At 47.0% G+C, this 5,969-nt stretch overlaps 1 long non-coding RNA gene across 1 annotated transcript; it reads left to right on the plus strand.

Annotated features, from left to right (window-relative positions):
• Positions 1-329: 329 nt before the first annotated feature.
• LOC144753983 (uncharacterized) lies at positions 330-3,530 on the plus strand. The gene is made up of 5 exons (XR_013594622.1): positions 330-421; positions 1,026-1,096; positions 1,278-1,354; positions 1,762-1,793; positions 3,324-3,530. It is a non-coding gene; the product is annotated as an uncharacterized LOC144753983 (long non-coding RNA).
• Positions 3,531-5,969: the final 2,439 nt, after the last annotated feature.

Genomic DNA, 5,969 nt, shown 5'->3' on the forward strand with positions numbered 1-5,969 from the left:
GATCAGTCAGGACGGGTCTTGCTACCTCTAAACAGTCCATCTCGAGGTGGATTGTGTCCTGCATACAATTGTGTTACCAAAAGGCTAATAAGACCTTAGGGGGCAAACCTAAGGCTCATTCCACCAGGGGCAAAGCTGCCACGACGGCTTTGCTTCGTAATGTTCCCATTGCAGAAATCTGCAAGGCGGCCACTTGAAAGTCGGTCCATACCTTTGCTAAGCATAACTGCCTGGACACTGATGATGATAAAGTATATTCTGAGCAGACTGTTGTCCCCAGTGACGTTCCTTGTCTGAAGCACAAGCGATACAACGCTGTTTCTCCTCTCCTTGCAGGGCTGAAGGCGACTGATCCCTTTCCCTCCTTGCCGTAACCTCAAGTGACGCTCTTAATCTGTGGTGGACATCTGGTCAGTGGCAGGTGAGTCTACAACAGACTGTCCTTAAATAAAGTGAGATGTGTCTTCACAGAAGGCCCATAGAAGTTAGATATTAATGTTTGTGCTGGAGGGGGCCTTGCTGTGATGAGCATTCTGCATAGTCCGTGTTTCACCTGATACATAGTGATTACATTGTATGCGCTGAGCAGACCTCCTTTGTAGCTCCAGCTGACTAACTGACCAACTGCTGTAATGTGGGTTGGTCAGAGTCCGGTTTGCAAACTGTTTGGCAGCCTTTCAATTTCTATACAAGCACCTCTAGTAGGAGACTCCTCTGTCGTAGTACTAACTTGGGTCCATTGGGAACAGTTCTAGACCAGCTCCTCTAGGGAGAACTCTTGCAGCATGATCTAGGTTTAGTGGCCTGGTTACACCATCTCTGAGGTGTGCGAAAGGGAACAAAGTCCAGAGCTCGCCCGGTGAAGATCTAGTGAACCTTAACCAGAGCACTGTTTTATTCGCTTAACAGGGCCGTCGTTACTGTTCTTATCCTGTTGGCAGAGTTTTAGGATTTGGTGCAGGCATGAATGTCCCTTTTCAGTTTCTCCATCGCTCCTGACACCTTTGGTTCTCTTCCTTTTAAAGCACCGAACAAACCGCCTCCGAGGCACAGTCCTGCATGGAACCAACCATTGCCTGCTGAGGCGTTGCACACGGTATGTACCCTGTACCTTTTGATCCGTTACCTTTGCCCTTGGTGGAGTGTATATGATGATATTTTAACAGGTTTCTGATTACTAATGAAGCTACCTCGCAGCGCACTGATGCACTCCCAGTACCCTGCTGCTGTGGTCGTTCCTCTTGTAGAGTCTGACGTGTCCCTGTTTACCTTTACAGATTCCCCCCTCCCATTTCTGGGCATTGCAGAGCCCTGTGGCACAACCGTGATTACAGCTTCTCTCCCCGACCAGAAGGTACGTCTGACCTCCCTGTTCACTGCTTTGTTTCTAGTCATGCTGTGACCCTGGCAGAAGGCACTTGCCCTGTTTAATAAAGCATTCATGATTTATTAAACTGTTTTGAGGTCCCACTCAATATATATCGTTTTAGGGCAGTTTGTCGTCCGTCTGCTTAGACGGAAAGGTTCCAATTGGTAGTCTTCCCCTCCCCCCCCCCCCCCCCCCCCCCCCTCGTACTCTAGTGTTTATTGCTAGGCGCAGGTTTATTACAGGTACACACCCGAGCATAAATGATGAGCTCTCACAGACTAGAGTTTCTGACTTCCTGTGAAGACAACTCGCAGCGCACTGACTGCTCGGGCCATGCACGATGGCTCCATGTGTTCGTCTGGCCTCGCTCTGACGCCTGTTTTCTGTTACAGGACGCACCCGGGGACGCTGCAGTCTTGAGCTGGTAAGTGCTGTCGGACTAAACAAGCCATGTGTGGAGTGTTCGTGACTTAATTTCTGTGATGTGAGATTTGGAGTTTGTATCCTTTGGGTACTCGCCTGCTGGGAGTGATGGAGGCGGCTGTATGCTTGGAGTGGATGGAGTAAGGGGCAGGTGTTGAACTCTTATCTGCCTGAAGTTCTGGGGGAATACTCTGCCAACTGCTGCATGGTGCTGGTTTTTCCTCACACGTGGCTCCTCGGCCTCATAATTGAGGGTGCTAGGATGTGTCCTGGATCTAATTTCTTAATGTGGGCAGTTTCAGCCACTGTCCACTTTAAAACTGCTAGAGTAGAAACTAGCAGTGGCCTTTCGTACTACATGGTGCTGTTCATGCTGGTTTTACACCGTGTAACAAGCTTCTGTGCTAAAAATGAGCATCATGTGCTGAACTTCTGCTTGTGGAATTCCAGATGTTTATGCGTTTGGAATTCCAGATTTTTATGTGACTCAGCAAAGGCCCGATTTTGTCCTGAAGAGCAGTGTATGCTTAAAGCGCACACAGGCTCTGTGGAGTCCTGGTGCCTTCTCGGTTTTGATTACTTCATCTTATTAATCTGATTTAAAATGAACCAATGACAGGGAACTGCACTGATTAATACAGAATCAAAAAATTAAGTGACCAAGTACAAACGTGTGCACATGCTTATGGGATTCTGTATAATCCATATACCCAACAACCTACTATTAAGTAGTCACTAAGGTCGTTGACTAGTTGGGATCAAAGCATGTATGTCTAATAAGGTCTGGGGCACAGAAGCGTGAGTGGCATTCTCCACAGGAGGGTGATATACAACCCCCCCCACCTGCCACAAGGGATCCACCTCTAGTCCCCAGGGAGGGGGGCAGCCGCCCCTTGGGCAAAGGTTTTTACTCCAATTTTGAAATAAGCCTATTCAGTCTTTCTGCACCTCCCAGGGGGTGCGATGCAGGAAGCACATCCATGAACTATATGAAACATTAATCCCGGGTGGGGCTACCCATAATGTGCATGCAAAGCCCCCCCAAAATGCCAGTCTTTCTGCCCCTCGCCTCCCAGGAGGCAGATAGGGCAATGGCCACTGGGGGTCAGAAAACCCACTAGGTGCCAGGGATTGGGGTTTTTTATGCATAGGGCTGGGGCTGCCCAGAATAAGCATGCCAATGCCTCCCCATACAGTGGCCAGTCTTTCTGCCCCCCCGCTCACCCACACAAGTATGGTATCTTTGTTATCAGGAGACCTGTGGACGCTGGGTGGTAAGAATTGTCAGCCTGGTGATCCCATAGATGCAAGGGGGCTGGTGGGGGTATGTGGTTTCTATTTAGCTTAATTTAAGACTTGCAGGAGATTGTAGATAAACCATGGGGATCCATGAAAGACTCTTCTCAGCCCCCCTCCCGGTGTCTAGTTATCAGAAATGTCTGCAATTGGTGGGTTGTCCTGCTCCAGAACTGGTCGTTTTTTTGGAGCTTCTAACTGTGTTTGACAATTTACAGAGTGCTTCTTCTTGCAGACTAACAACCCGCTCAGGCTGCAAACCTGCTTCGAGATGGCGAAGACAGCAATGCTGCAGACTGCCGTGCCAGATGTCTTTGTTGCTTTGAAGGATACTGCGTGTGAGGCTGCTTTAGACATGGAAAAAAACCACGAAGCTGAAATGCAGTTGTTTGGTCACTGGAAAATGGCTTTTTTGAATAAAAGTTCTGATTCTCTCAAATGACTCCTTAATTATGGCCTTAGTTGTTGAAGCTTTTTAATCTATAGGCAAGTCTTTTATCCTCTACTCTGATTTCATTCTGTTGCCTAGAATTGGGTGTGGCTAACTGATAAAAAGAGAACTGAACCAGCAGACTTTTAATAGAATGCCTGCTGAATATAGTGATATTTATTTTCAAAGTTTTATATAGCGCGAACAAGATCTTCACAGATATCAGAGCGCTTTACATAGAGGGGTACATGAGGGAACATAGTCCAACAATAAATCAATACATCACATAGTACAAATAGGTGGCTGCAAGCCATCACATGAGTAATAAAACAACTCGTACAAATAAGTAAATGAGTCAGGCATGCAAAACAGATCGGTGCAAGGTGTTGACAGAGTTCGAGATGATAGATCAAGTGTATTTAGCCATGAGGATAGCTTTTACTTCTTTTTTAGAGTGTAGTGGAAGAGATAAGCCTGGTTTCGGGAGGGAGTGAGTTCCAAATCCTAGGCGCCAATCCTGAGAAGGAGCGCTTGTAAGTTTTTTCCTTCCAGAATCTTCGAGGTTTCAGCAGAATGTTTGTGCCTCTCGTGTTTCTAGTTCCCCCAGAGATTGTCAGTTTCTGAGCGAGGTAGCCGGGTGAGTTTAGGTGTACCGCCTTGTGTGTCATGCAGGCGATTTTCAGCTGTATTCTGGCTTCAAAAGGCAGCCAGTTCAGGGATTTCAAGTCGGGGGTAATGTGGGAGTGCTTTTTTGACCCAGTAATGAGTCTCGCTGCAGCATTCAGAGAAGCTTAGTGGTGCGGTAGTAGTTAGGGGGAGTCCGCAGAGGGCGGTGCTGCCGTATTCAATACGTGGGATGACTAGCGATTGTACTGCTGTTTGGAAGTCTTTGGCTGGGAGGTAGGGTTTAAGTTTCCTCAGAGTATTGATCTGGAAGTTCGCTCCCTTTGTTGCCTTGCTGATATGTTGCTGCATGTTGAGGTTGGTGTCAAGTGTTATGCCTAAAGATTTTGCTGAATCCATTATGGTCGGTTGGACATTGAGTGCTGTTAGGTGCTTAAGCCATGTTTGTGTGGTAGATATTTTCGTGGGAGGTGAGATCAGAAGGAACTCAGTCTTCATAGCGTTTAGTTTGAGGTGGTTATCAGTCAGCCAGGATTGGGTGCTCCTGATAGTTGAGTTCAGACGTAAGATGTCTTTGGGGGATTGTAACTTGAGATATAGCTGAGTGTCATCGGCGTACATGTGAAAGTTTACGTTGGATGCTTGTAGCAAGGAGGTGAGAGGTTCCATGACTAGGTTGAACAAAGTTGGGGATAGGGAGGATCCTTGGGGGACGCCTAGCGTCACAGGTATTGGCGAGGACATCAGGTTGTTGCTCTTGAATTTCTGCGACCTGTTGTGAAGAAAGGAAGTGAACCACTTGAGAACAGTTCCAGATAAACCCATTCTTGTATTAAGTAGTTCTAGTAGATTCTCATGTTTAACGGTGTCGAATGCTGAAGAGAGATCTAGAAGGATGAGGAGGCAGGTGTCGTTTTGGTCTAGCATTTGAAGTGCGTCGTCGATTATGTGAGTCATAGCAGTCTCTGTGCTGTGTCCTGCTTGGAAGCCTGACTGGTGGGCGTTGAGGAGATCGAATTGCTCAATGTGTTTAGTCAATTGTAGTTGTGCGCATTTTTCCAATAGTTTGGCGAGAGTAGGAATATTGGTGATGGGACGATAATTGTTAAGATCAGGCTGTAGGTTTCTTTAGTAGAGGTGTGACCTGTCCAATTTTGGTATGCTTCCTTGTTGGAGTGAGCTGTTGATAATTTTAGTCCAGAGAGGGAGAAGCAAAGGGGTAAAGTCTTTTACTGCGGAGGCAGGGAGGGGGTCCGTGAGGTGATTGGATGGTTTCAGGGTGCTGAGCAGTTTGCCAATTTCTTCTTCCGAGTATGTGACGAAGGTTGACCATGTAGCATTGTTTTTTGGTTCAGTGGGTGCTAGGCGTTGGGGTTTGGAGTAGAGGCTTGCGTCAATGAGGAGATCGCTTTTTATTTTGTCAGTTTTTTGGATGAAGAAAGCAGCGAAGTCTTCACAGTGATGTGGTGCAACTGGAACCCCTAAACTAGTTTTTAACCAGTTTAAATTTGTATGCCAGGTACATAATAGTCTTTACTGCAGGCATGTCTTGTTGGCTGCTTATGACTGCAGATTCTTAGCCTGCAGAACACCTGGTGTCTGACTGGAACTTTCAAAGCAGTTCACTTATCTTGCATGCAGATGTGAAGCTTTCTCTTCATTGGCGCTACCCCCTCACACGCTACCTTGAGCAGTACGTTCTCTTAGGCCAAATGGCCTGGTTTTAAATCTTGAAAGGGAAAGTAGGAGCCCATGATCGTAAAGCCTTAAACTAAGGAAGACTGGCAGTAGCTGATAGTCAAGATCATGTTTCAGGTCACATCAGCC

This window comes from Lissotriton helveticus, chromosome 5_1 (genome assembly GCF_964261635.1).
Source record: "Lissotriton helveticus chromosome 5_1, aLisHel1.1, whole genome shotgun sequence".
Lineage (NCBI taxonomy): Eukaryota > Metazoa > Chordata > Amphibia > Caudata > Salamandridae > Lissotriton > Lissotriton helveticus.